The 26,461-nt window shown below is 44.9% G+C and overlaps 1 protein-coding gene across 2 annotated transcripts in view; it reads left to right on the top strand.

The window, feature by feature from the left end:
- The window catches only part of LOC140906297 (1-phosphatidylinositol 4,5-bisphosphate phosphodiesterase gamma-1-like), a 138,264-nt gene that overhangs the window by 11,758 nt on the left and 100,045 nt on the right, over window positions 1–26,461 (top strand). The window contains exons 2-4 of one of the 2 annotated variants that reach the window (XM_073329954.1): window positions 1,222–1,271; window positions 1,636–1,692; window positions 1,907–2,021. The gene's annotated coding sequence lies outside the window, so the exon portion shown is untranslated. The remainder of the gene's footprint in view (window positions 1–1,221; window positions 1,272–1,635; window positions 1,693–1,906; window positions 2,022–26,461) is intronic. The other variant, XM_073329953.1, reaches the window with a different exon arrangement.

Below are 26,461 nucleotides of genomic sequence, written 5' to 3'. Positions count from 1 at the left end.
AAAACATGCCCCAGGGAGGATGGCACACTTAAGAGAAATTAAATTGTCTCATTCTGCCTAGAACAAACCTTGTGCTAATCCCTCTAATGGGTTTAAACGTCACTAGAACTATGTATCTTGTGACAAGCGTGCAATAGGACCCAATTAAGTTACTCACACATTTGAAATCCTAGCTTTATCAGCTTTGGTTTAGTCAGGAGTCTCTTGGTGGCTTACAGGAAATTACAGGAGTCTCTTGGTGGCTTACAGGCTTGCTGAGAAGAGCTAAAATGTTCAACTTAGTTAAGCGCTGAGCCAGCAGATTGCAGGGAACTGATGATAGTATGAGTGGGAGTAGCTAGCATTTCCTGCTGGCTGCTCACAGAACTTGGCTTCCAAAGGAGAATGCATAGGGATCTTCTAGGAACATTTTACCTTTCAATATTACTTATAATAAGCATCACCCTCACAGGTGTTTTCCACCAACCTAGAGTCCTAATATTAATAGCAATAAGAGCATAATTGTTTTACTGCATAGCAAATGCCAATTAATGACCAGATCTATTTAGGTTTTTATACCATGTGCATCACTATATTGTCTGTGCACCAAAATATATATTTCCAAAATCCAGCAGGTGTCTAAGTCTTTAGTTTCAGAGTGGTAGCCGTGTTAGTCTGTATCAGCAAAAACAATAAGGAGTACTTGTGGCGCCTTAGACTAACAAATTTATGTGGGCATAAGCTTTCGTGGGCTAACACCCATTTAATCAGATGCATGGAGTGGAAACTATAGTAGGAATATATATGTAACAGTACATGAAAAGATGGGAGTTGCCTTACCAAGTGGGGGGTGTCAGTTCTAATGAGACAATTCAATTAAAGTGGGCTATTATCAACAAGACGCAAAATCACTTTTGTAGTAATAACCAGGGTGGCTCATTTCAGACAGATGACAAGAAGATGTGAGTAACAGTAGGGGGAAATTAGCATGGTGAAATTAGTTTTTGTAGTGACCCATCCACTCCCAGTCTTTATTCAGGTCTAATTTGATGGTGTCCAGTTTTCAAATTAATTCCAGTTCTGCAGTTTCTCATTGGAGTCTGTTTTTGAAGTTTTTTGTTGAAGAATTTCCACTTTTAAGTCTGTTATTGAGTGTCCAGGGAGGTTGAAGTGTTCTCCGGCTGGTTTTTGAATGTTATAATTCTTGACGTCTGATTTGTGTCCATTTATTCTTTTGCATAGAGGCTGTCCGGTTTGGACAATGTACCTGGCAGAGGGGCACCCCCTATTTGGTAAGACAACTCCCATCTTTTCATGTACTGTTATATCTTCCTACTGTATTTTCTACTCCATGCATCTGATGAAGTGGGTTTTAGCCCACAAAAGCTTATGTCCAAATAAATTTGTTCGTCTCTAAGGTGCCACAAGTACTCCTCATTGTTTAAGTCTTTAGTTGTTGCACTTCTTTTTGCAGTTGGAAGTATAAAAAGGTTTTCTTTATGTCATGGGAAAGACTTGCTTAAGAGACGTGTCTTGCACTGGGATTGAAGGGAGTATTGGAATCTGTGGTCATTCTAATTTCCTGTAAAAGGGAGATCTATGGCAACTAAGAAGGCTCTGCCTCCCACTCTGACCAGTCTCAATTGTCATTCATAGATCCACAGTCCGTGAAGAAAGTAGCTATGGTGGAAGGTCCTGGTCATGGAGAGAAAGGTAGTTCCCTGCACTATGTGGGCCCAACCTACTGAGTGTTTTGATTATTAAAACCAGCACCTTGAATATGATCTGCAGCCCAATGGGGGCCAGGGTAGCTACTGGAGCAATGCGGGGCTAATGGAGCTCATGTTGACCTGTATTGACTAGGAAATGAACTGCAGCATGCAGAACGAGACAGAGGTTTTTCAAGGCCTGTGGTTTTCATTCCCAGGTACAGTGTGTTACAGTAATCAAGCCTGGAAGATATGAATACATGAGTCACTGGAGCCAAACCTGCACTTATCTGGATGGGATGCAGTCTCCTGGCCAGCTAGAGATGGAAGAAGGTATTTATAATAGCTGTTGCTAGTAATGATCCAACCAGTTCATCAAATTCGGTGATGAATCTTGGTCACATGCCACCTGAGGCACGTTGCGCATATGCTAAGAAGAAGAGTAGGATAAGAATATATTTTAAATACTCATAGTGCTCAGAACTACAACTGCTGGCTCAATATAAAACACTAGTAAGATAAAGAAGGTGGCGAGGATGGATTTGAAGACGGAGAGTGAGACTGCATGGTACATGGGACGAGGAAGGAGATTCCAAGGAAATGAACCAGTGTCAGTGTTGGCAGAGAGCTGTCTGGGGAAGAAACTGAAGGGAGGGCCAAAGTGCAACACGTTGGCAGAACACTGAGTGCAATATAAGAGAGGTACTAGAAGAGATGAGACAAGATGTAGGCTGGGCTGGGGTGGAGTTGTGCATGAAAGTGAGGATGAGGCATTGGGGTATGATAAGGAAAGAGACAGAAGCCAATTCAAAGCTTCAGGAGGAGGTGAGATATGGCTGGGCCAACGAACAGGAAAGGAAGATAGCAACATGCTAGATATGGGGATATGATGTGAGAACTGGGGAAGGCAGCGAAAAGGAGGAGGTTGACATAGGCTAGGCAAGGCAAGAAGTGATCAAGTATGGACAGAGACATACACAGGTGAAGTGACTTGTTTATGATCATGCAGCAAGTCAGTGGTAGATCCCGGAATAGGACAGCTCTTAGGACTCCCTGTAGGAACAAATTAATACCAGTTAGAGGGGTCTAACCCTGAGAGTGCCATCAGGCCATTCAGCAAGCTGTTGGGAGGCAGCATGTTCCAGTGGATAGGGCACTAGACTGCGACTCAGGAGACTAGAATGCTAGTTCCAATTCTACCACTAACTTGCTTTATGTCGTTTGGCCAGTCACTTCACGGTTCAGTTCTCATCTTCCCCCGTTGTCTCTGACTATACACGGGGACTGTCTTTGCATTGCCCCACAATGGGGCCCTGATCTTGGCTGGGGAGGCTCCTGTTATTGATTAGCTTTGCAGTGAGTCAATGCTGTACTTGGTCCCCGGACTGAGAGAGGAGCCCTGAAGAGTCTGACGTTTATTTACTACTAAAAAAAAGTTGTATCTGTTCTGAAAACTTCTGCTCTTCTTACTCTAAAAAAAATAGTACTCCCAAGGGCAAATTAACTTCAGAATTGTATTTTTCCTGATAACAGCAAGGCTCGGGAGTACCTGCCTGAGGGAGGGAGATGTCTCTTGGGTTATATAGAAAATGGAGAGAAAAATGTCAGTTACAGGAAAAGAAGCTGCAGCGTAACCCTAAAGGAAGAGCCATTTTCATTTATCAAATGAGCATCACTTTTCTATTCTAATTCCTGCTTCTTGGCCTCATTCTTGCCTGGGTTTAGTGCCACTGCATGCAGACCTATACAAATGTGTTTGGGAGGGAAACACTCGGAGGAAATGGGAGAGTGAGTTCAAAGCCATTTTAGTGACCTTCCCATAATTCACAGTGACAATGATTATTTTTAGAAGTTCTTAAAGGAGAAAAGACAACGCCTTTGAGAGTTCTTCAGCTCTCCTCAACTAAGCGAGGTTGGTCTAAGTCAGTACTGAGATGGCAGCTATCCAAAGAGGGACTTCAGGAAATAGTGGGAACATAAAGTCTTAACTCTGCTAGACATAAAAAACATGGACTTCACAGGGACACTAATTTTATGGCTCATTGCACCAATTTGTAACACACCACACTGCCTGCTGCCCTTAATGGCTCACTTCAAACTCTTTATGCATAACAGCCTAACCTCAAATGGCCCACTTCATTTCAAGTGACCACCACCCAGGTTACCCCTTCTGCTTAACAATATGTCTCAACCTGTGCTTAGCTCAGACACTCTGCTTCCTTCTCCAGACAGGAAGAAGAGCTGCGTGTAGCTTGAAAGTTTGTACTTTCCACCTTGTCTCTCGCATAGTAACTCACTGACAAGAGTTAATGAATGTAAGAGGAACTAAGGAGTTACCCTATGTAAAACATGACGCCCTGAAATTAGTGGGGTGTGGATGTACAGATAAGGAAAAGGAGCTGAAACCATTATGCATAAGCATAAAGTACAGGGGATGTCAGAGTAATGTACTATAAAAGTTGAGTCCTGGCCTGTGTTGTCTTGTGGGAAGGAGAAGCCAGGATGACAGCCACTGGTGGTGATGATGACAACAATGATTGACACCTCAGGGTCCCTACCAGGAAGTGTAAGTGATGCCAGGATTAGGACTACACATGCTGTGTTACCCCTTTCTTTCCTGCTGTTTTGCAGTATTTTTGATATAGTTTATCTGTTTAGTAAAATTCTTAATAAAAGGTACTTGAGAACTTGTAGGCACATCAGTTGTGGTCATGGTCCCTCATGTGCTTCTGGAGTCTCTGAAGCTGATGATGCTCACGCGACTAATCCTGCTGCTGTAGTTGTGTGATGTCTCAGATCTTGAACCCAGGCTTGGGAGTCCCTAAACAGCTGCTGCACCCTAGCCTCCACCCAATGTCTACTGAAACCTGATGGGCTGAGAAGCTAGTAAGACTATTGCCCCAGCCAAGACACCACCCACACGAACTCTGATTGGAAGATCATCCAGCTCCGCCGATTGGGCCAACTATGCTATTTAAACCAGAAAGAGGAACAGGAATTTTGTCTGAGCAACAAGGTGGTTTTCTGTTGTGGTTACATTGGACCCTGCTTGTGCCTGTATTCTGCAACAAACCCTGTTCATGATTCCTGCTTGCCTCCTGCCTCACCCCTGCCTTCGCTCCTGTTCCTGCCTTCGCTCCTGTTCCCACCATCCTCCTGCTTTATGCTTCATCTTTGTCTATCCTCCTGCCCTTACACCTCGCTTCCAATTCTCAATGACCAGTCCTGACTCCGACCCCATCCTCCAACTTCTGACTCTGGCTTGACCTTGTCTCTGGCATTTGGCATCTGATCTCGGCTCTGAATTTACAGCTTCAATTCCTGGTTCTGACTCTGGCTTGACCCCTGGCTCTGGTAACTAGCAGCTGACTCTAGTGCTGACCCTTGGCTTTGTTCCACAACTGGGATGCCTGCTCCACCCGCTAGACTTGACTGCTGCTCTGACTACTAGGCCAGGCCGCCTACATCTCGGTCCATAACAAGTTGTGTAGGAAGCTGAACTTTTAACCCAGGTGACTGTGATCTAATATAAAGCCAGTCTATCCATAATCAATATATTAATCCAGAAATTAATAGACTACAGTGGTCTACTAAGGGGAAAAAGCCACCAGGGAATCTTTCTTTAAAGAGTATGTCTGCAAGTGGGAATGCTTATGGGAGTGCCTCTCTTACCAAACCTCTCTCCTTGAGCTTGTGAAGCAAATGGGACCAAATAGCCCAGAGCTGGACTAAGCCTTTCTATTAGTCCAGGCCGAACAAGATCCCTTTTAAAACTGAACCAAGATACTTCCTTATTTGTGCTGTACACAGCCTCACTCCATTTCACAGTGCTCCTTTAAACAAAGATGATTCCAAGCTGAGCAAAACCAAGAGCTTGTGTATATATAGTAACAGCTGAAGTCCAGCTAAAGCGCACCCTGGTTGAAGAGCATATTGGCACAGTCTCCTTCCCACCCTCTCCCCATAGTATTTCTCCCTGACCTACTGGGGCAGAGAATTCCACAGGTTAACAACACACTGCATCAAAATTTATTTTCCTTTGCTGAGAGAAAAGCTATAAGTCCAATTTTCTGCCTGGAGGCAAGATCTGTGTTCACCTCTCAGGAGCTCTGCCAGTTTTTTCTAATGCTGGAGGAACAAGTTCTTCTACAGAGAGCGTGGGATTTTTTTCCTTTTTGTGTGCTTCCCAATGCAGGACCAGAGGCATGGAAGTCTCCAGTAAGGAGTCTCTTGTTTTATTCTTACTTTTTTTTTAATTAATTCTCACACAGTCTTTGAATCTTGAAATTCCATCCATCTCTTTCTTTTAAAGGGGCTGTCCTCATACAAAGGTTTCTCTCTGTTTTGGCTGGTCACGCAGCAGAATAGCCTCCTCAGTGAGATCAGGACACTTGTCACAGCCAGATTCTCAGAGACTTGCTTCACTTGCTGGATAGAGACAGAGGCAACACTGCAGACTGAGGGCTCAGGGTCAAGCAGCGAATCACTGAGAGCTGAAACAAGGAGCAGGTCAGGCACTGACCCGTGATCACCCATAGAGATATGCAAATACACAATCAGAGACCATGAACTTAGATTCACAAATATGCTACGCATGTGATCAGAAACAGCTGTGCCTAGAGGAATACCTTAAATGTGCAAATTTGTTACCCAAACATCCAGAAACAGACAGGCACACACTCTAGTTAAACACACACCCTGAAACAGTCGTGCACAGACACATGACTGGTTAGATGTGCACACTCAGGTATATTAATTTGCTTGGTTCAAAGGCCAGGATTCTCACTTACCACTGAGCAGTGAGGACATATCTCCTTCACTCATGCGGCTGGCATCCATGTGATGAACAATGAACCCTAGAGAGATGGTTAAAATAATTAGCCTCTCACTTCTCCTCACAACCTCCAGTGGGAGCTTCTACTGCTTAGGCCTATCCCCAAATTGAGGCGTTTTCACAACATCTATCAGGTCGTTAGATGAGTTCACAAGCTCCTAGGAGGCCCAAATCTGGAGCATGACTAAAGGGCTGATTTGCAAAGGCGGGGAGATCTACTAGAAGTGGGCAAATGGGGATACCCTGGCAAATATTTGGTCAAATGCAAAAATGAATTTTCCTTCAGTTGTATTGGTGAATGTCAGAGGATCTCATTCTGTGATCACTCAAGCTTTGCTCGGGCAAATACTAGCAGAAAGCAAATTGTAGCTCAATTAATGGCCACAAACTGTTTTCCAGTTGTATGCTTGATTATAACTTCTTGAATTCTTCCATTGACCTGGCTACTGCCTCCCGTACAGATGGGTTAACTACGCCAATGGGAAATCCCTCCCATCAGCACAGACAGTGTCTACACTGAAACTCTGCAGTGAGGCAGCTTCACTCCTGTGGCATTTTAAGTGGAGACAAGCCCAAAGTTACAGTTACATTAGTTTGGTGAGTTACAGCGTGAGGAAGTATATATATTCAATTGTAACACTTGCAGTTTGCACAATCAGCTGCCCAAGAATTAGTCATTAAAGCTATTTGCAAATCCTTTTGAATCAAAAATACTCTGGAGAATTTCACTATGTGGTCAAAAATCAAAAAAGCAAAATGTGCCTAATAAATAATTAGCTGTGAATTATTAACTCAGCTCTAGTATTTGCATTGTTCTAAAGCAGTTATTCCAGGAATAGCATAGTGTGGGGTTTAGAAGAATTCTGATGAAAGCATGGGCCTTGAAAGGGCTGTAACTTGCTTCCTATAGTTCTTTATAAACCCCAAGAAAGAGGAAAGGAAGCTCAGAAAAAGGCTTTGATAGAAGTTGCTTACAAAGGTCAAGTGCGTGGTTTGGTTTACCTGTGAACATACTGGCTGCCCTCCTCACGGGAGCCTGGCCACTCTTCAGATAGTGCTGGCTCTGGAACAGGAATTCATGGATTCTCCCTGAGTATTGCTGAACCTAGGGAGGAATGAGGAGACCTCTCTGAATATTAGAGCGAGCTTGGCTGGGGAGTAGAAGAAAGGGAAATACTGTATCTAGGTCAACAAGGTGAGGAGGGTATAAGAGGAGACACAGGCTGGATCCTAGTGGGCTAACAGACTGATCCAACTTTGGTGCCAGCAGCTAATTCTTTCAAATCCAGAGCTTTCACCTTCTAGGCAAACTCCTCTCAAGACTGGTCTGCGCTAAAAAGTTAGGTCAACCCAGCCACATTGCTCAAGAATCTGAAAAATTCAAGCCCATCAACGACATAGGTAAACCAACGTAATCCCCAGTGTGGACAGTGCTAGGTTGATAGAAGAATTCTTCCCACCTAACTACTGCCTCTCAGGGAGGTGGATTACTTACTCCAACAGGCGACCCCTTCCCGTCGGCATAGGTAGTGTCTACATGGCTCTGCCACTGTAGTGTTTCATGTGTAGACAAGCCCTTGGAATGTTGCTGGAGTCACCAGAGAACAGCATTAGGGGGAGGGAAAAGAGGTCCTATGGGGCCTCAGTGAACATGGGAGCCCACTGGTAGTGGGGGGAGGGATAGCTCAGTGGTTTGAGCATTGGCCTGCTAAACCCAGGGTTGTGAGTTCAATCCTTGAGGGGGCCATTTAGGGATCTGGGGCAAAAATTGGGGATTGGTCCTGCTTTGAGCAGGGGGTTGAACTAGATGACCTCCTGAGGTCCCTTCCAACCCTGATATTCTATGATTGATAGATGACTCTCCCAAAGGCAGCAGTGGAAGACCATTCACCTGAAATATTTAAAACTAGACTGGATGGAGCACAGACATTCCTCCATTTTCAGGAGAAGGGGCTGGGTCACCTAGTACCTCTGTTCAGTTTCTAATGTCTGTGCTTCTGCTGCAGACAATTCCTGCCAGCAAGATTTTGAACAGGAAAAAGCATCACGAGCACTCTCTGAGTGCTCCATGGCCTTGTCCCCAGCACTGATGGCACCTGCCTATTCCCACTGCATTGTCCCCAAGTGCCCTTCCCACTGCCTATGGGCATTGCTCAAGGTATCACTTTTAGACAAACACCAAGGATTTTCAAGCTTTCCAGTTCACCAGCGTGATCTAAGACAGCAGCAGCAGGGTGTGGACAGGAGGGTCACTAAGCCTGCAAAGCGAGATCTTTGGGGAGATGCAAGTCATTTTAAATATGGTACCATTTATTAGATAACTCATATGCCCCCCACCACCAAATCATCCCATTCCAAATAAAAGCCCACTGTTCACTGACCAGGTGCTTGCAGACATTGCACAAGGCCTGCTGATTGTCATAATGGGCCATGGTGAATATCTCCTCCAGCAATTTCCATCCCAGGAAGTCATTACATCGGGCTAAAGTCCACTCACAGCTCTGCATGGCAAAGGGGAGAGAGGGAGGTCAGAAGGACAGATGCTGTTGATCATGTCCAATAGCCACTGAAAGCCAACAAAGAAAACTTACCCTAAGTAGGAGAGGGAAGGAAAGGGTTAATGGCCTCCTCCTTGACCCCTGTAGTCTCTCTGTTCCTATCCCACAAAAAGAGCCAGAGCTAGGGCCCTGGGGTCCTACAGTCTCCTCCCACATTTTTGGTGGGCAGATGTTTGCAGATGCATTCATGCAAATGAGGTGTTAGGCTGCAATTACCTGATTTATAGGGTTTTGCAATTGCAGACAGATGTGCATGCAAGTTTTGAGAGGTGCATTTGTAGATGCCACCCAGCAATGTGGCCTTAATGTCCCTGCCTTCCTGTTTATGGCATCTGGCATTGATTCTTCGAATGGGCTAAAATGGTACTGGAAGTGTCTGTGAGGAGCAGTATTTTTACATTTGGGTTCATGTGTACAGGAAATACATTAGGGTAAAAAGCAGAAAAGATTGTGCCGTGGGAAATGGCTCTAAAGAGGAATCTGGCAGAAGAGCCTGACAATTGTCATTCCTTAGGGCTGGAGAAATGACGCTAAGTCTTACCTCAACCACCTCCTGGTTCTGGTCGTGCAAAAGGAGCAGCAACGGCACCAAGCTGCTGAGGACTTGCTCCTGCATGATGGATTTAGACTTTAGGTTCAAACCTCTTAAGAGGTTCCCAAACAGGCCAATGGCAGAAGAACGCACCTTGTCTCTGGGCTGTGAGTAATACACAAAGACGGAGCTCTCACTGAAAGCTGTTTCAGCACAGAGCAGTGTCTGTGTAATGGAAACTACAGACTCAGACTGAGGCTTTATAACCGTGCATAGCCTGCCTATGGAGAAAGAATGGCTCTTTATACAATGCGGAGGATTGAGGAAATTCATTGGATTGAGGATTCAGGCAGTTCATTCCCAGTACAGTTTCATATGTAGGTGTTAGAGTTCTCTGCTCTAAGGTTCAGGCATCTCTATACAAGAGGTTCATACCCTGTGTCAGGGTTCCTTCCCCACTCTGAACTCTAGGGTACAGATGTAGGGACCCACATGAAAGACTCTCTAAGCTTATTCTTACCAGCTTAGGTTAAAAACTTCCCCAAGGTACAAACTTTGCCTTGTCCTTGAACAGTATGCTGCCACCACCAAGTGTTTTAAACAAAGAACAGGGAAAGAGACCACTTGGAGACGTCTTTCCCCAAATTATCCCCCCAAGCCCTACATACCCCCTTTCCTGGGGAGGCTTGAGAATAATATCCTAACCAATTTGTTACAAAATCATCAAAGACCCAAACCCCTGGATCTTGGAACAATGGAAAAATCAGTCAGGCTCTTAAAAGAAGGATTTTATTAAAAAAAAAAGAATGGTAAAAATCATCTCTGCAAAATCAGGATGGAAAATGCTTTACCGGGTATTCAGATTCAAAACACAGAGGATCCCCCTCTGGGCAAAACCTTAAAGTTACAGAAAACAGGAATAAGCCTCCCTCTTAACACAGGGAAAATTCACATAAAACAAAAGATAAACTAATCCGCCTTGCCTGGCTTACCCATACTGGTTGCAATATTGGAGACTTGGATTACGATGGGTTGGAGAAGATGGATTTATGTCTGGCCTCTCTCAGTCCCAAGAGAGAACAACCCGTAAACAAAGAGCACAAACAAAAGCCTTCTCTCCACCCCCCAGATTTGAAAGTAACTTGTCCCCTTATTTGTCCTTTGGGTCAGGTGCCAGCCAGGTTAGCTGAGCTTCTTAACCCTTCACAGGTAACAGGATGTTACCTCTGGCCAGGAGGGATTTTATAACACTGTATACAGAAAAGTGGTTACCCTTACCTTTATATTTATGACACGCTGCTAACACCGTGTCATTGTAACATAATGGCAGAGTCTGTGCCATGTCCTTCTCTAGTGGTCTGGCCACTAGAAGATAAGAACCCACTACTGCTGCCAGCTAGTTAAATTACTCCATTTGCTCAAGTGGTGGAGACTTGTGCGGTGGCACAGAAGGTCCTGGGCCCAAACTCAGTTGACAATTAATTTCAGAGAGGGTGTTGTTAAATCAGCAGCACATCCTGCTGCATAACACATAGAACATCATAATCCTGAATCTTCCAGTGGATTACATCTTCCATATTCTGCAGCATACTGCTTGCGTATCAGATAAAATTTGAACCTCCAGATAGTGTTGCCATAATATCTTTCTGGTCTCAGGGTCCTTCGTTCACCAAAGATTGCTGCGGGGAAATCAAGCTGTCCTTCTAGTTCAGAATCAATAGAGACGCTCACTCTCAGTCACCCAATCAACCATTGACAGAAATCCCCATTGTCATGGGAGACCCTGTATGGGGAGCCAAATGCCTGATGGAAAGTCCTGTCTATAGACTGGTTGAGGTTTAAATGTCTGGGTTTACTGTAACCCTGAGCATTCATTTCCTCCTGTAATGAGGAAGGCCTGCTTTACTCTGAGGAAAGGATGAAATTGGAGACCAATATCAATTCTGTAGTATTGTGAGCTGCACATCATGCCTATAGCAGAGAGTATACCTCTGACTAATAGAGAACATCAGAATCTGCCCTACTGATGACTTATTTACAGGCTTTTCTATGGTGTTCGTCACTAGTTTTTGAGCACCTCACAAGCAATATAGAATATGACCTCACAGTACCCTGGGAGATCAGGAAATATCAGTAACCCCATTTTGCAGATGGGAAACAGACTAGATATTGCCCTATTGAGCTTGACTGTGACAGGACATGAACTTTAACTCTGACAGAACATTCCAAAGCCAACCCCAATAAGCATGGCTATAAGTGGATCTCTACTGCTGCTTAATAAAGGCCCAACAGAATCCACTGAACGAAAACTGAGCTCGGGATCAGGGAAAGCAGGAGGAACCAAGAATCGAAGGGATTAAAAAAGGAGGTTGTTCCCTCACAAAGGGTACTGCTTTTCCCTGGGAGCAGTAACTAGCTCCTCCTCCACACACATAGGAACCTTCCTTTTCCCGTTGCCTTACGTCATCCAGGAAGGGCCGAAGCGTCTTCGCAATCCGAACACAGATGGAGCTGATGTTCACCCTGTCCCTGTGATGTCTGAGAATGCTTCCCAGAGCAGTGATGGCCTCCTCAACAAGCCTCTCGTGTGTCTCGTTCAAACCCACCAGGATGGCAGGAAGGAGAGCCTGGAGCTGTTTCACCTGCAGAAAAGAAGCTCATCAGAAGAGATGGAATACTGACTCATACTCCTCAGTCACTGCACAATGTAACCAGCAGACTGAAGACAGAGGATGCTCAGAGCATGGTCCCTCCCAGGATTCAGAGACTCGCTTTCTGTTAGCTGGATGCAGGGTATTGACAGCTCTTTGTCACCTTCCTGGAACATTATTGACCCCTGGTGAAGCACTCCCAGATGTCACTCACTCAGCCCTGAACCATCCAGCAGTTCTGGTTCTACTTCTGCAGACCTAGGATTTGCGTCAGTGCCATCAACACCAGCTACATGGTTCTGTTATGTTCACGACAGGCTTGTTTTGGTATTACTGGAGTCGGTTTTATAACTGAAAATAATGATAATTCACCATTCAGGTTTCAGAGTAGCAGCCGTGTTAGTCTGTATTCGCAAAAAAGAAAAGGAGGACTTGTGGCACCTTAGAGACTAACCAATTTATTTGAGCATAAGCTTTCATGAGCTACAGCTCACTTCATCGGATGCATGTAGTGGAAAATACAGTGAGGAGATTTATATACACACAGAAAATGACAGTTGTCACTTCTATACCTAAGGCAGCATGGTCTAGAAATGGGCCTGGAACAAGTCAGGACTCCTGGGTTCTAGTCGTAGCTGCACAACTGACTTGCCTGGGCAAGTCACTTACACACATGCTTTCAGAAGTAGCCTCTAATTTTGGGGGCCTAGTTGCAGACATGTAAGGCCTGGTATTCAGAGGAGCTGAGTATCTGCAGCTCCCATGGAAGTCCCTCTTATTGCTATTACCTTCTGCTGGTGAAGTGCCATGTTTCCAAGCCCATGCAGACTTAGCCAGCGGACAGTGGGTCTCGGATCTATCCGCCACTCTTCCAGCCTACACAGAATAGTTCGTCTTGGCAATAGCTTGGTCACAGATTTGCTACGGAGAAGCTAAAATCAAAACAGTGAGTCCATTACAAGCAGAAAACAGAGATTTCTCTCTCCAGGTGTGTTCTTTGGATGGATATCAGAGGCAAAATTCCCTGCATTCTGCTATAAAATCTCCTAGAGTCATAGAGGTTTAGGCCATAAGGGACCACCAGATCATCTAATTTGACCTGCATATCACAAACCACCAGCACTCGCACACTAAAACATTAGACCAAAGTATTACAACGCACAGCCCACTCCTGTGTGAATGCAGTTCACTCCTCACCCGCATTTCATGAGGTGTGAATAGGCTTTTCTCACAGCTGTCCCCGGGCAAGGGACTCAGAAGTAGGATTGGTCTGTAAATTAAAAATAAAAATCCAGGAAAGTGAGTATCTCTAGATCTCATGGCTTTAGGTGAGGGACCATTCTGTGCAGACAGTCCCAAAGAACTGGGAAAAGACAAGCCATCTAATTAGTGAGGAAACCTGGAGAGAAATATCCTTGCTGATCTCTCATTCTTTCCCTGTATCACGCAATGGTTTAGCCCATCCAAAACTAATGCTTCTGCGACTGAAGATAGGATCTCTCATCATGCTTCTCCCACCAGAATCAGTGACAAGGAACAGATAAGAGGATGACCAAGTTGCTGATGCAAATTCCCCATTCAACACTGAGCTACTGAAGTCTGGAGCTAAACTGCTCCCTAGAAACCTAGCCGCGCATGTCAACTAACCCATCTTACCCCAGTGAAGAAGGCTATGGCTGTCAAAGTTTTCTCTTCATCCTCAGTGCGGAGATTTGGGATGGTATTGGCAAGAAGCCCAGAGAGATGGTGGCTTGCATGTGTAACCATGGCTCTGTGATATAAATCAGACACTCATAATTATCGGAGGAATATATAGTAACAAAGTTGCAACAGATGGCAGTCTGAGCATGAATCAGCCCAGGGCAACCAGAGGAACTTGAAGCTTTCATTGCCTACCTAGCCAGCAGAAGGACCCCTTCCAGGTAACCCTCAGCAGTTGAGAGAAGGTCCCAGCCTCCCACTTTCTCCATCCATGGCAATACAATTTCTTTTCTGTCTCGGATCAGCAGGACCTTCAGAGCTTCCACTGCACAGCTACTTTGAAAAAAAGACCAGGGTTATGGAATTAAAACAACCCCTCTCAGTTCATGTTTATAAGCAAGCAAGATACATAGGGTCAAATTCTATAGAGTTACACAAGGGATTATTTTGACCCATTCAGCATACTGGGATATAACTGAGACCCCAATCCTACCTTCACCCCAGTGCACAGACACTCCCATCACCTCATAGGCAGTCTGACAGGCTAGATCTGAGACATCAACACCCTGCAGGCGTGGCATGTATAGCAAAGGAAGGGAGATCACAGAATAAGTTTGAAACAGATATCACAGGGGCACACTGGGGAATGTGGGATTGCTTCCTAGTTTGAGACATTTAAAATGAGCCTGCAGAACCAACTGCAGGAAATAATCCTGCACTGGTCCACAGTGGGTAGATTAGATGTGACACTGTAGCTCATCTCCAATTTCTGTTCACATGGGTGTGTGTATGGATGGAACGTATGGCTATTAAATGCCTCCTCTCTGTCTGTGTCCCCCCCATAACCCCTGGGAACTTTCTGTGGCATGATTATTATCTTAGTAATAGTCTCTGAGCTGGTTTAACTGGGCTCTCTGCTCCAGTACTTAGTTCTGATCTCCAGTGGGGCCTATCAAATATGGTGATGGGTTGGGAACTCAGAAGGTAGCTAATAACACAGCTGGTAACTGTCTATAAAACAAGAGGGTGTAGATGAGAGCTGAAAGAAGAGTAAGGGTGGTGTGGGATTGCAGGACAAATTTCTCTGTGAAAAGAGAGATTAATGTCTCCCATAAGTAGTTAGGGAACCTACACTGGGAAGATCTCAGGAATTACCTGGAAGAAAGAAGGATGTTACAGTGCTCAGGGGACAAATACTATAGACAGAAAGGCGTTTGGCCCTGAATGGGGCCCAGTGGTCTCTTTCCATCTAAGCTACAATGTGTAGATGTTGGAGTATTTAGGAGCTTTGGTAAGGTCAGGAAATGGTAAAGGAGCCCCACAGTGGATAGCTGATATAAGTTATCAGCATTCCCTTTGCATAGCAGCTGGGTAACAGACTCATCCGACTCTGCTAAGCCTTTATTGGGTGTGGTTTCCAAGAGTTCTGAGGGATTTAGGAACTCTTCAGTGAGTTGGGCACCACACACTGGAAGGGGCCTTGGTAGGTCATCTAGTCCAGTCCCCTGCACTGAGGCAAGACTAAGTGTTTGCTAGACCACCCCGGCAGGTGTTTGTCTAAACTGTTCTTAAAAACCTCCAATGATGGAGTTTCCTCAACCTCCCTAAGTAATTTGTTCTAGTGCTTAACTACCCTTACAGTTAGGAAGCTTTTCCTAATGTCTAACCTAAATCTCCGTTGCTGAAATTTAAGACCATTACTTCTTTTCCTGTCTGCTGTGGATAAGGAAAACAATTACTCTCTTCTTTATAACAACTTTACTTCCTTGAAGACTGTTATCATATCCCCCCTCCATCTTCTCTTTTTCCAGACTAAACAAACCCATTTTTTTCAATCTTTCTGCATAGGTCATGTTTTCTAGACCTTTAATCATTTTTGTTGCTCGCTTCTGGACTTTCTCCAGTTTGTCCACATTTTTCCCAAAGTGTGGTGGCCAGAACTGGACACAATATTCCAGTTGAGACCTTATCAGTGCTAAGTGGAAGAATTACTTCTCATGTCTTGCTTACAACACTCCTGCTAATACATCCCCAAATAACGTTTGCTTTTTTGCAAGAGTATTACATTATTGAGTCATATCTGGTTTGTGATCAACTATAACCCGCAGATCCTTTTCTGTAGTACTTCTTCCTAGGTAGTCATTTCCCATTTTGTATTTGTGCAATTGATTATTTCTTCCTAAGTATAATACTTCACATTTGTCCTTATTGAATTCCATCCTATTTCTCCAGTTTGTCAAAATAATTTTGAATACGAGTCCTGTCCTCCAAAGTGCTTGCAACCTCTCCCAGCTTGGTATCATGCACAAACTTCAAAGTGTATACTCTCTGCCATTATCCAAATCATTTATGAAGATATTGAATAGAACTGAACCCAGGACAAATCCCACTCAGTATACCCTTCCAGTTTGACGGTGAACCATTGATAACTACTCTGAGTCTGTTTTTCCAACCATTTGTGCACACACCTTATAGTAAAGTTGTCTAGACTGTATTTCCCTAGTTTGTTTATGAGAAGGTCATGTGAGTATCAAAAACCTTATTAAAGTTGAGATACATCACATCTACTGCTTTCCCCTTATACACAAGACTTGTTACCTTGTCAAAGAATATTAGATCAGTTTGACATACTTTGTCCTTGACAAATCCATTTTGACTGTTACTTATCACCTTATTATCTTCTAGGTGCTTACAAATTGATTGCTTGATTATTTGCTCCATTATCTTTCTGGATACTGAAGTTAAACTAACTGGTCTGTAATTCCCTGAGTTGTCCTTATTCTCTTTTTTATAGAGAAGTACTATATTTGCCCTTTTCAAGTCCTCTGAGATCTCTCCCATCCTCCACAGTTCCTCAAAAATAATCACTAATGGCTCAGAGATCTCTTTAGCCAGTTCCTGAAGTAGTCTAGGATGTATTTCATTAGGCCCTGCCAACTTGAAGGCATCTAACTTGTCTAATGACAGGTTTCAGAGGAACAGCCGTGTTAGTCTGTATTCGCAAAAAGAAAAGGAGTACTTGTGGCACCTTAGAGACTAACCAATTTATTTGAGCATGAGCTTTCGTGAGCTACAGCTCACTTCATCAGATGTTTACCGTGGAAACTGCAGCAGACTTTATATACACACAGAAATCATGAAACAATACCTCCTCCCACCCCACTGTCCTGCTGGTAATAGCTTATCTAAAGTGATCAACAGGTGGGCCATTTCCAGCACAAGTTCTTTCCCTATTTTAGCCTCAGATCCTACCCCATTTACACTGATGTTTACTACGTTAGTAATCCGATCACTGCCAATCTTTTTGGTGAAAACTGAAGCAAAAAAGGCATTTAATACTCTGGTCATTGCTTCATTTTCTGTTGTTGTCTTTCCTGGTCTTCCTCTTGCTTCTAACATATTTGCAAAAAGTTTTCTTGTTACCCTTTATCTCCCTTGCTGGTTTAATCTCATTTTGTGCCTTGGCCTTTCTAATGTTGTCCCTACATGCTTGTGTTGGTTTTTTACATTTATCCTTTGTACATTGATCTAGTTTCCACTTTTTGTATGACTGTTTTTTGAGTGTCAGGATACTGAAGATTTCCTGGGTAAGCCAGTGTTGTTTCTTACCATACTTACTATTTTTCCTGTGCATTGGGAGAGTTTTCTCTTGTGCCCTTAATAATATGTAAGCAGTGTCAGGATGAGCTCCACCCTGACATCTGGTGGTGAGGTGTGGCAAGTTGTGGAAAAGAACTTCAGGGGCCGATCTCATTTGCATAGGCACACCCACCACACCTAGAATGAGACCATAGCTGCCCAAAGGGTCACTTTGGCTGCTGTGGGATCCCCAGTGTCTCTGTTATTGGGGCAGGAAGAATAAATTGTTATTACCCTGATTATGGGAACTGTGCTTGGAACTGTACGTGGCCTTTTGTTATGATGGAGGGATTCACCATCAACTAAGTAGCACTCGCTAGGCAAGGGTCATGGGTTCCAAAACTGTGTGAATGGAGAGAGGCTGGGGACAAGTATTAATAGTTGGTGGCATGGGCCCCTTGGTGAGGGCCTTACATGCTAATTGCACTTCCTCCTCTCTCCATTGTGGAATATCAGAGCTAATTTTAGTTATAGGCTGCTGAGCTCATTTTGGGCTGACAGTGCACCAGCACTGGGGCTCTCCTACTACAAGCTGAATTCACCTAAGAGCTGAAATCACTGAGTGTTGTGTTAAGTAGTGGGGGAGCCTGAAGATATATTGTGGAGCAGTTTGCGGGACGGCTGGAGTGCCTTGCGGACCAGCTGGTGAAGCAGTTCGACGCGGAGCAGTGTGTGGATGGCAGGAGCTGCTTGTGGGCTGTGGAGCTGAGTGAAGGAGTTTGTGGGGCGGCTGGCAGAGCGGAGCGCAGCTGAGTGAAGGAGTTCGTGGGGCGGCTGGCAGAGCGGAGCGCTGCTATGGAGCTGTGGGACAGTCAGCTTCAGATCATGTAAGGTGCCTCTTACCCCCGTCCCATTTCCACCCAGGTTGGGAGGTAAAGCTCCGCAGATAAACTTCCAAACTCTGGGGCTGCCCTGACCAGGGACAAAGACTTTTGGGGCATTGGACTTTTGGGACTTTGGGTGATTTGGGGTTGCTGGACTCAAGAACCAAAGGGAAAAGGGCATGCCCCAATTTGCTTGGGGTGGGTTTTTTGCTCATGGGTTGTGTTATGAATCCTGTTGGTGGTGTTTCCCCAACATAATGCCACATTGTTTCTCTCTGTTATTAAAAGGCTTTTGCTACACTCAGACTATGTGCTTGCGAGAGGGGAAGTATTGCCTCTTGGAGGCGCCCAGCGGGGGTGGTATATATTTGTCCCAGGTCACTGGGTGGGGGCTCGAGCCGGTTTGCATTGTGTTATTGGAATGGATCCCCTAGATATTGAACCCGGCCCTTGTTGCTGCCAACTCTGACGGGCAGAAGGGTTACAAATATTTCTTTAAAAAACTGCCAACTCTCCTGAACTCCTTTTTCCCCTTAGGGCTGGTCTACACTACGGGGAGATTGGCGCTGCTGCAATCGATGCAGCAGGGATCAATTTAGCAGGTCTAGTGAAGACAGCGGGGTAAATCCATCTAAGCTGCATTGACTCCAGCTACGTTATTCACATAGCTGGAGTAGTGTAACTTAGGTTGGCTTACCCCCGTAGTGAAGACAAGCCCTTAGACATACTTCCCACAGGATCTTACCTGTCAGTTCTCTGAGTTTGCTAAAATCTGCCTTCTTGAAGTCCACGGTCTTTATTCTACTGTTTTTCCTCCTACCATTCCTTTGCATCATGAACTCTATCATGATCACTTTCACCTAAGCTGCCTTCCACCTTCAAATTCTCAACCAGTTCCTCTCTATTTGTCCAAATCAAATCTAGAACAGCCTCTCCCCTAGTAGCTTTATCCACCTTCTGTACAAAAAAGTTATCTCCAATGCATTCCAAGAACTTATTGGATAATCTGTGCCCTGCTGTGTTATTTTCTCAATAGATGTCTGGGTAGCTGAAGTCCTGGGCTTTGGATGATTTTGTTAGTTGTTTAAAAAAAGCCTCATCTGTCTCTTCTTCCTGGTGACGTGGTCAATAGTAGCCCCCTACCATGACATCACCCTTGTTTTACCCCTTTGATCCTTACTCGGAGACTTTCAACAGGTCTGCCTTCCACTTCTGTCTCATCCTCAGTACAAGAGTACACAAGGGTATACATCTTCGATATACAAGGCAACCCTGCCTCTTTGTTTTCCTGTAGTGTTGTCTGTGCGTCGTTATGAGGTTAGAAACACACCCGCTCCCTTCATAACTGGGCCCTGCCTGGTGGGTGGAGAGGAGCAGTGTACAGCAATACAACACCTATAAGGTGTCAGAAACTGAGACCTGGATGGTCAGACCTAGTGGTTGGAGTAGTAGCAGTGGGGTCTAGTGGTCAGCATGGTGGCAGTTGGGCCAGGAGCTGGAGCCAGAGCTGAAATCAGGAGTCAAGAGCGCAGTCAGAACAAGGCAAGCGTAGGGCTGGGAGCTAGGCCAGAGAAAGGGCAGGCCTGGAGCAGGCTAAGGCCTGAGTTGTCTGTCACAACTAGCGGGCTGGGGAGAGTTCCAAGCCATGAAGTGACGTTGAGCAGACTGAGCTGCTGTGTCTCCTGTGAGGCTTATATACTTGCCCTGAGAGTCACCAGCCCAGCTCCTGGCTTGTGGATTGGCTGGAGCCTAGCATGGGAATGACTCATCACCACATGTGGCTTAATCAGGCTCTGGTTCAGGGATGACTCAACCTCACATCAGGCTTACAGGTGTATTGGTGCCACCCTGAAGAGGATCCAAAAGCCCTGCCATAGCCATCCCCATGGTGTCTATCAGATGAGGCCCTGCTGAGCCAGCGAGTGACATGGGATTTGGGGGATTAGTCCCAGCCAGGGTTCAGAGGCAACTCAGGGAGGCCTGACAAGCTGGGAGCCATTCAGATGCAGCTGAGGCTGTTTAGGCTCATCACCTTTAAAAAAGGGTTTGTTAGTGGGCAGAAGCCAAGAAAGGAAGCTTGGAGGAAGCATAGGAGCTACCCTGCATGGTTTGTTGAATTCTGGAGTTTACGGCTTGTAAGGTCACATGGAAGCAGGGCCGGCTCTAGGTTTTTTGCCTCCCCTAGCGAAAAATTTGCCGCCCCAAGCAACTGCCCAAGCAAAAGAAAAAGAAAAAAGAATGGCCGGAACGCCGCCCCTAGAATTGTGCCCAAGCACGTGATTGCTTTGCTGATGCCTAGAGCCGGTCCTGCATGGAAGGGGAGCAACTAGAGACTTTTACTCGGTTTGTGTCCATCTGAGTTAAGCCAGAGCCCCTTCAACATGACCCCTCCTTGAGAGAGTGATTTGTGTTCACATCCGAGCCTTCAGTACGTTCTGCCCAAGCCCTGACACAAGGAACCACCCATGTGGTTATTGCCTCATAAGCATCTGCTTTTTCCATAATTACCTCACATGGCTGGCTGTCGTGAGCCTGTTCTGCTGGCCGCACTCCCTTCTGGTGACCTCAGTGTAGCCTGGCAGGCTCACCAGGTAGTGAACTTGAGTCAGCAGAGCTAGGAATAGCTGGGGGTAGAAGCCCCGCATTGCCCCAATGCACACATAGATAGTAAGCATCTCACACAGGGCTCTGGTTGCCTGAGGAAGGTAAGAGAGAAAAATCTAACTCTAAAATCCTCTGTCTCCCCTACATAGAATCATAGAAAGTTTGGTCTGGAAGGCAGCTGGAGAGGCCATCAAGTCCAGTCCCCCTTGCTGAGACAGGACCAAGTAAACCTAGCTCACCTCTGACAGGTGCTTGTCCAACCTGTTCTTAAAAACCTCCAATGGTGGGGATTCCACAGCCTCCCTGGGAACCCTATTCCAGATCTTAGAGTTAGAAAGCTAATAGCTCACCTTGCTGCAGATTAAGCCCATTACTTCTTGACCTACCTTCTGTGGACATGGAGAACAGTTCATCCCCATGTGATGTGTTCTTCCATATTCTTTATGAAAATATACTTATGATATGAGTATGACATAACTGAGATATACTTTATGCAAGATAGCTTATGTGAGATATCATTGGAAAGGTTGATTTACTGAATGCAAAGGGGGAAGGGATAGCTCAGTGGTTTGAGCATTGGCCTGCTAAGCCCAGGGTTGTGAGTTCAATCCTTGAGGGGGCCATTTAGGGATTTGGGGCAAAAATTGGGGATTGGTTCTGCTTTGAGCAGGGGGTCGGACTAGATGACCTCCTGAGGTCCCTTCCAATCCTGAGATTCTATGAATTTGTATGCCTGTGTCATTTTTGTATCTGAAGTTAGGAATATTGACTTTGTATCTGTATTTCAACTGTGGTACTTTGGGTGACGTCCACTGCTAACACTTCAGGTACAACAATGGAAAAGCCAGACAGGGCGGATGGCCCATCAGCAAGGACAATGGACTGTGAAAGGCTTGGCCTGCCTGTGGATTCTCCATACTGCCACTGACTCATGGCTGCTGTGATCCAACAGAGTCAGGTGGTCCTGTCACCTGATACTAAAACATTACATGGGACTTCTTGTAACTTTCCACTGTAAGGGAAAGGGGGTCAAGTTTGGGAAACAAAGGATTCCTGCCTTATGTAAATCCTATTTAAGGGTGGAGAGGAAGGGAAGCAGGACTCCTCCTCTCCATGTCCTGTCTGCCCAAGAAGAAAGACTGCAAAAGGCAAGGCAAGAACCGTGTGCTCTGTAATGCCCCGCCCGCTCCTGGACAGTCAAGACATGAAAAGATTAGTTTGTTCTTCTAAAGACACAAAAGCATGTCACAGCTTATTAACTTTACAGAGGAAAATACACACTTCCCTGTAAACACAGCACTGAGTTGGTTTACAGTAAAAAATAAAACAAATTTATTAACAAGAGGATAGAGGTTAAGTGATGTCAGGTAAAAGGAATAAACTTAGTAAGGGTTACAAGCAAATCCAAGTGAAAACATGTATCTAAAAGTCTAAAACTTAATCTAGCAAGGTGCAGGCTTTGTTCAAGATGGTTTCTCACTTTTATTCAGTTTTCAGAGATTTCAACCACCTCTGGACTGACAGACCCATCCTTCTCACTTGCAAGAGCTCTGTTCTCTTGTGTCTGTTCAGCGATGGATGCCAAAGATGGCTTCTGTCTTTGCTCATATCTTCCAAAGTTCAATGACTTTGTTTGCAGAGGCAGGATGCCCTCATGATGTTTTTCCCTTCCTGGGGCTTCCCATCCCTCTGGATGTAAATGGAGCTTCCATTATTTTGATCCCACCATGTTTAATTTATATAGATAGCTACCTTCTCTCCTTTCTGGGACGGAACCTGTTTCTCCCTGTTTGGCCACAGACTTTAAAGCATAATATCATTGAGTAGCCATATTTCTTCATACAGTGTAATACAGACATTTCAGAGTGATATTAATCATCCATGTGCCATTAACTTTCAGAAAATACCTCACTCTATATTATAATACAGTAATATTGTAGAACATCAGTTGATTCAATTACTTATCATTTTAGGTTCAGCCCCTGTGTTCATAGACCAATAAACCTTTGCAATGTATTCTTTGAAAAGTAAAACCCAAACCAAGTTTCTCTCTCTAGCTGAGTGTAGATGCCATGCTGTCTCCTCCCCCTCTTCTTTGCTTGATAGTTTTGTTTAACTGGTATGTAAAAATGGACCTTCATTGTCTCAGTCAGATGAAAGGGCTGGTCAGAGAAGCAAATACACATTCCTTTGTCTAAGGCAGAACTGTTTACCAACTCCCCCTGACATGCCTGGTTTAAACACACATTAGTAATAATTCCAGCATACATCCATAACTCTTAATACACACCATGTACATACATCACACAAGAATATTAATGATCAATGACTTATTAGTTTTCAGATGATACCTCACAAGCCATATTTTGTACAAAGATTATTACCATAGTGTGTAGGGTGTGAATAGAGGGGTGCTTAGGGTCACAACACCCCAGAATATTAGCCTTTTTCCCAGCTGCATCACACTGTTGACTCATATACAATTTGTGATCCACTGTAACCCCCAGATAATTTTCAGCAGTATTACCACCTAAACGATTGTTTCCCATTTTGTAGTTTTGCATTTGATTTTTCCTTCCTAAGTGTAGTACTTTGCTTTTGTCTTTATTAAATTTCATCTTGTTGATTTCAGATCAATTCTCCAATTTGTCAAGATCATTTTGAATTCTAATCCTGTCTTCAAAAGTGCTTGCAATCCCTCCCACCTTGGTGTTATCTGCAAATTTTATAAGCATCCTCTTCACTCCATTATCCAAGTCATTAATAAAAATATTGACTAGTACCAGACCTAGGACTCACCCCTGTGGACCCCACTAGATACATCCTCCTCGGTTGGTAACTACTTTGTGGGTACAGTCTTTCAACCAGTTGTGCATCCACCTTATAGTAGTTTCATTTAGACCACATTTCCCAAGTTACTACATGTTACTTCATAATCTTGGCAAAGAAAAAACTTTGTTACCTGACTTACAGTTACAATAAACAAGCTAGTTAAACTGTGTCTCCCAATTGCAAAGGCAAAATGGAGTCATTGCAGCTGGGCCCTGCCAGTAAGAAGGATTATCATTAAGCCCAGCTAGACACGTGTTCAACCGGGAAATTTAGCCTTCCATAGAAGGGGCTGAGGAGGCAGAGTGCTTTGCCCTGGGAAACAGGTGGTGCTGCATTTTGCTCTGCCATTGTCCCCTCTGATGGGCTGAAAACTTGCTTTTCCTCCAAATGAGCCTCATCCAGTCTTCTGTCAGAAGGGTGTGGTCATGGTAAAAAGTCTTGGTGGAAGGTAAAGTGCAAAAGACAGAGAGACTTTCAGAGTGTCATCAGGCAGATGTGGAACCCATATACACTATTCCCCCCAGATGTGTCATCAACATCATCCCTCAGTGCTCTGACATGCTGCTGCTCAATATGGAGGATACAGAGCTGCTCCCTTTCTCTAGAATGGGAAGTCCGGTTGGTTTGATTACTCACAGCCAGTGGAGTGAGGGAGGCTCCATCACCAGAGCTGCTGCTGTTCTCCTGGAGTCGGGGTCTCTGTTTCAGCTCTCTGAGCAGCTGCCACATAACTTTGGCATTGATTTCTAGGTTTCGGCACAGACCCTTCCACAGCTCAGCAGCATTGCTGAAAATTCAGAAATGTAGGCACACTGATCAGACCTTCAGCACTCTCCTCTGTTTAGATACGTATATAGCCCCCATCACCATGGTATCTGTACTCCATTGTGTTCATTAATCACCCCTCTGCATGGAGAAGTTTCTCCTGAACTCCCTTTCCAGGGTCTGACTGCACTTGTGAAGCCTAACATGGATCCAGGATCCTAAACACGGTCCCAGGGGAGGCCCACAGGACAGAGGGAATCTGCTCGGAATGTGTCCCATCAGGAAACAGGAAGAAATGCAGGGATGATAGACCTGGGTCTGAACCAGACTGGGTTTGGTTCTGTAATATCAAAACCCAATGGAGGTGTTGCACCATCAAACTGAGACAGAGCTCTGATCAGACCTACCAAGTTCATGAGAGCCATGTGTTGAGCCCCAAAGACCCACATGTGCCCCTAGAGCCACGGTTGATGTCTTGTTGACCCAGGTTTAACTATGTAAAGAAAGGAGCTTCCTTCCTCCTTCTTCTCTGGCACCAGCACAAACAAGCACCCATCACCCATGCATCCTGAGAGTGAGAGTCAGGATTCCTTGGTCCTATTCCCAGTGGCTGACCTTAGGCAAGTCACTTCACCTCTCTTCAATTTCCAGTTTGTAAAATGGGGACAGTACTGACCTACTTCACAGAGGCTTTGTGAGACTCAAGTCATTACAATTTGTAATGCATCCATCTACATGCATCCGGCGAAGTGGGTATTCACCCACAAAAGCTTATGCTCCAATACGTCTGTTAGTCTATAAGGTGCCACAGGACTCTTTGCCGCTTTTACAATTTGTAGAGTGCTTTGAGATCCTCATGTGAAAGGCGCTAGAAAGGGGCTATGCATTAATGTAATTACCTGTCACATGGGAGCGAGTGTCTCAGAAGGCTTGAGACCACTTCCTCTGGGTACTCCTCAGCCAATGAACACACCACCCTGAGAGCTGCCCGCCTGGCACTGCCCTCTGGGATGTTGTTTATCTGGAGATAGATGCCATCCACAATGTCTGACACCTGGAGCAAAAGAAAAGGCACTCAAAGATTCACTTCTTGGTGGTGGAAACTGAATTTTCATTAATCATATCTATAATTATTTATAGGGCATGTGTACTTGGGACTTTACGAAATACATAGAGAGACATGGTCCCTGCTCTGTGGAGCTTATACTGTAACTCAGACAGATGTGATACACAGGGCAAAAAGGTACAGAGACCATAATAACAAATTTGTCAGAATTAGAACCCAAGGAGTGAGCATGAAGCCCTGGAGAAGAGTAAGAAGGACAAGACAGGTATGAAGGAGCCCTGGATTGGGAGGAACTGTGACAGAGAGCATCTTTCCGGAAGACTTGATTCACAAGTTCATACTGGCAGTTCATTAATACAGCAGCACATAGCCCACTATTGCAATGAAGACACAGATGATTAGTTTAATGCCTAGTAGAGGGATACTGCAATAATACAGACGTGGATACGATTAAGAACACAAGCAGTTTTGGTACACCTGTTACATTATGGCAAAGTCACTATACAAACCCACAAAGAAGGTCCATTCACTGCCCCCAGCATAGAGAACTCCAATTTCCACCTCTCACAGCTCCTGCCCTCTTACCTTCTCCTTCATCTCAGCCCCATGGTCCTCCAGAATTGCAGCCAGTGTTGTCATGGCTGCTTCACTGGCATGGTCAGAGTCCTTCAGACTGGCTACAGTTGTCAGCACCAGGTCGGTAAGTGAGACCAAACTAGTATGCTCTTTGCCGCTCTGAAATAAACAGGATAAAGTCTTTCATTGAT

This window comes from Lepidochelys kempii, chromosome 2 (assembly GCF_965140265.1).
Source record: "Lepidochelys kempii isolate rLepKem1 chromosome 2, rLepKem1.hap2, whole genome shotgun sequence".
In the NCBI taxonomy this organism is placed as follows: domain Eukaryota; kingdom Metazoa; phylum Chordata; order Testudines; family Cheloniidae; genus Lepidochelys; species Lepidochelys kempii.
The sequence above is the reverse complement of the archived record's forward strand: the minus strand, read 5'-3'. Positions and strand labels throughout refer to the sequence as shown.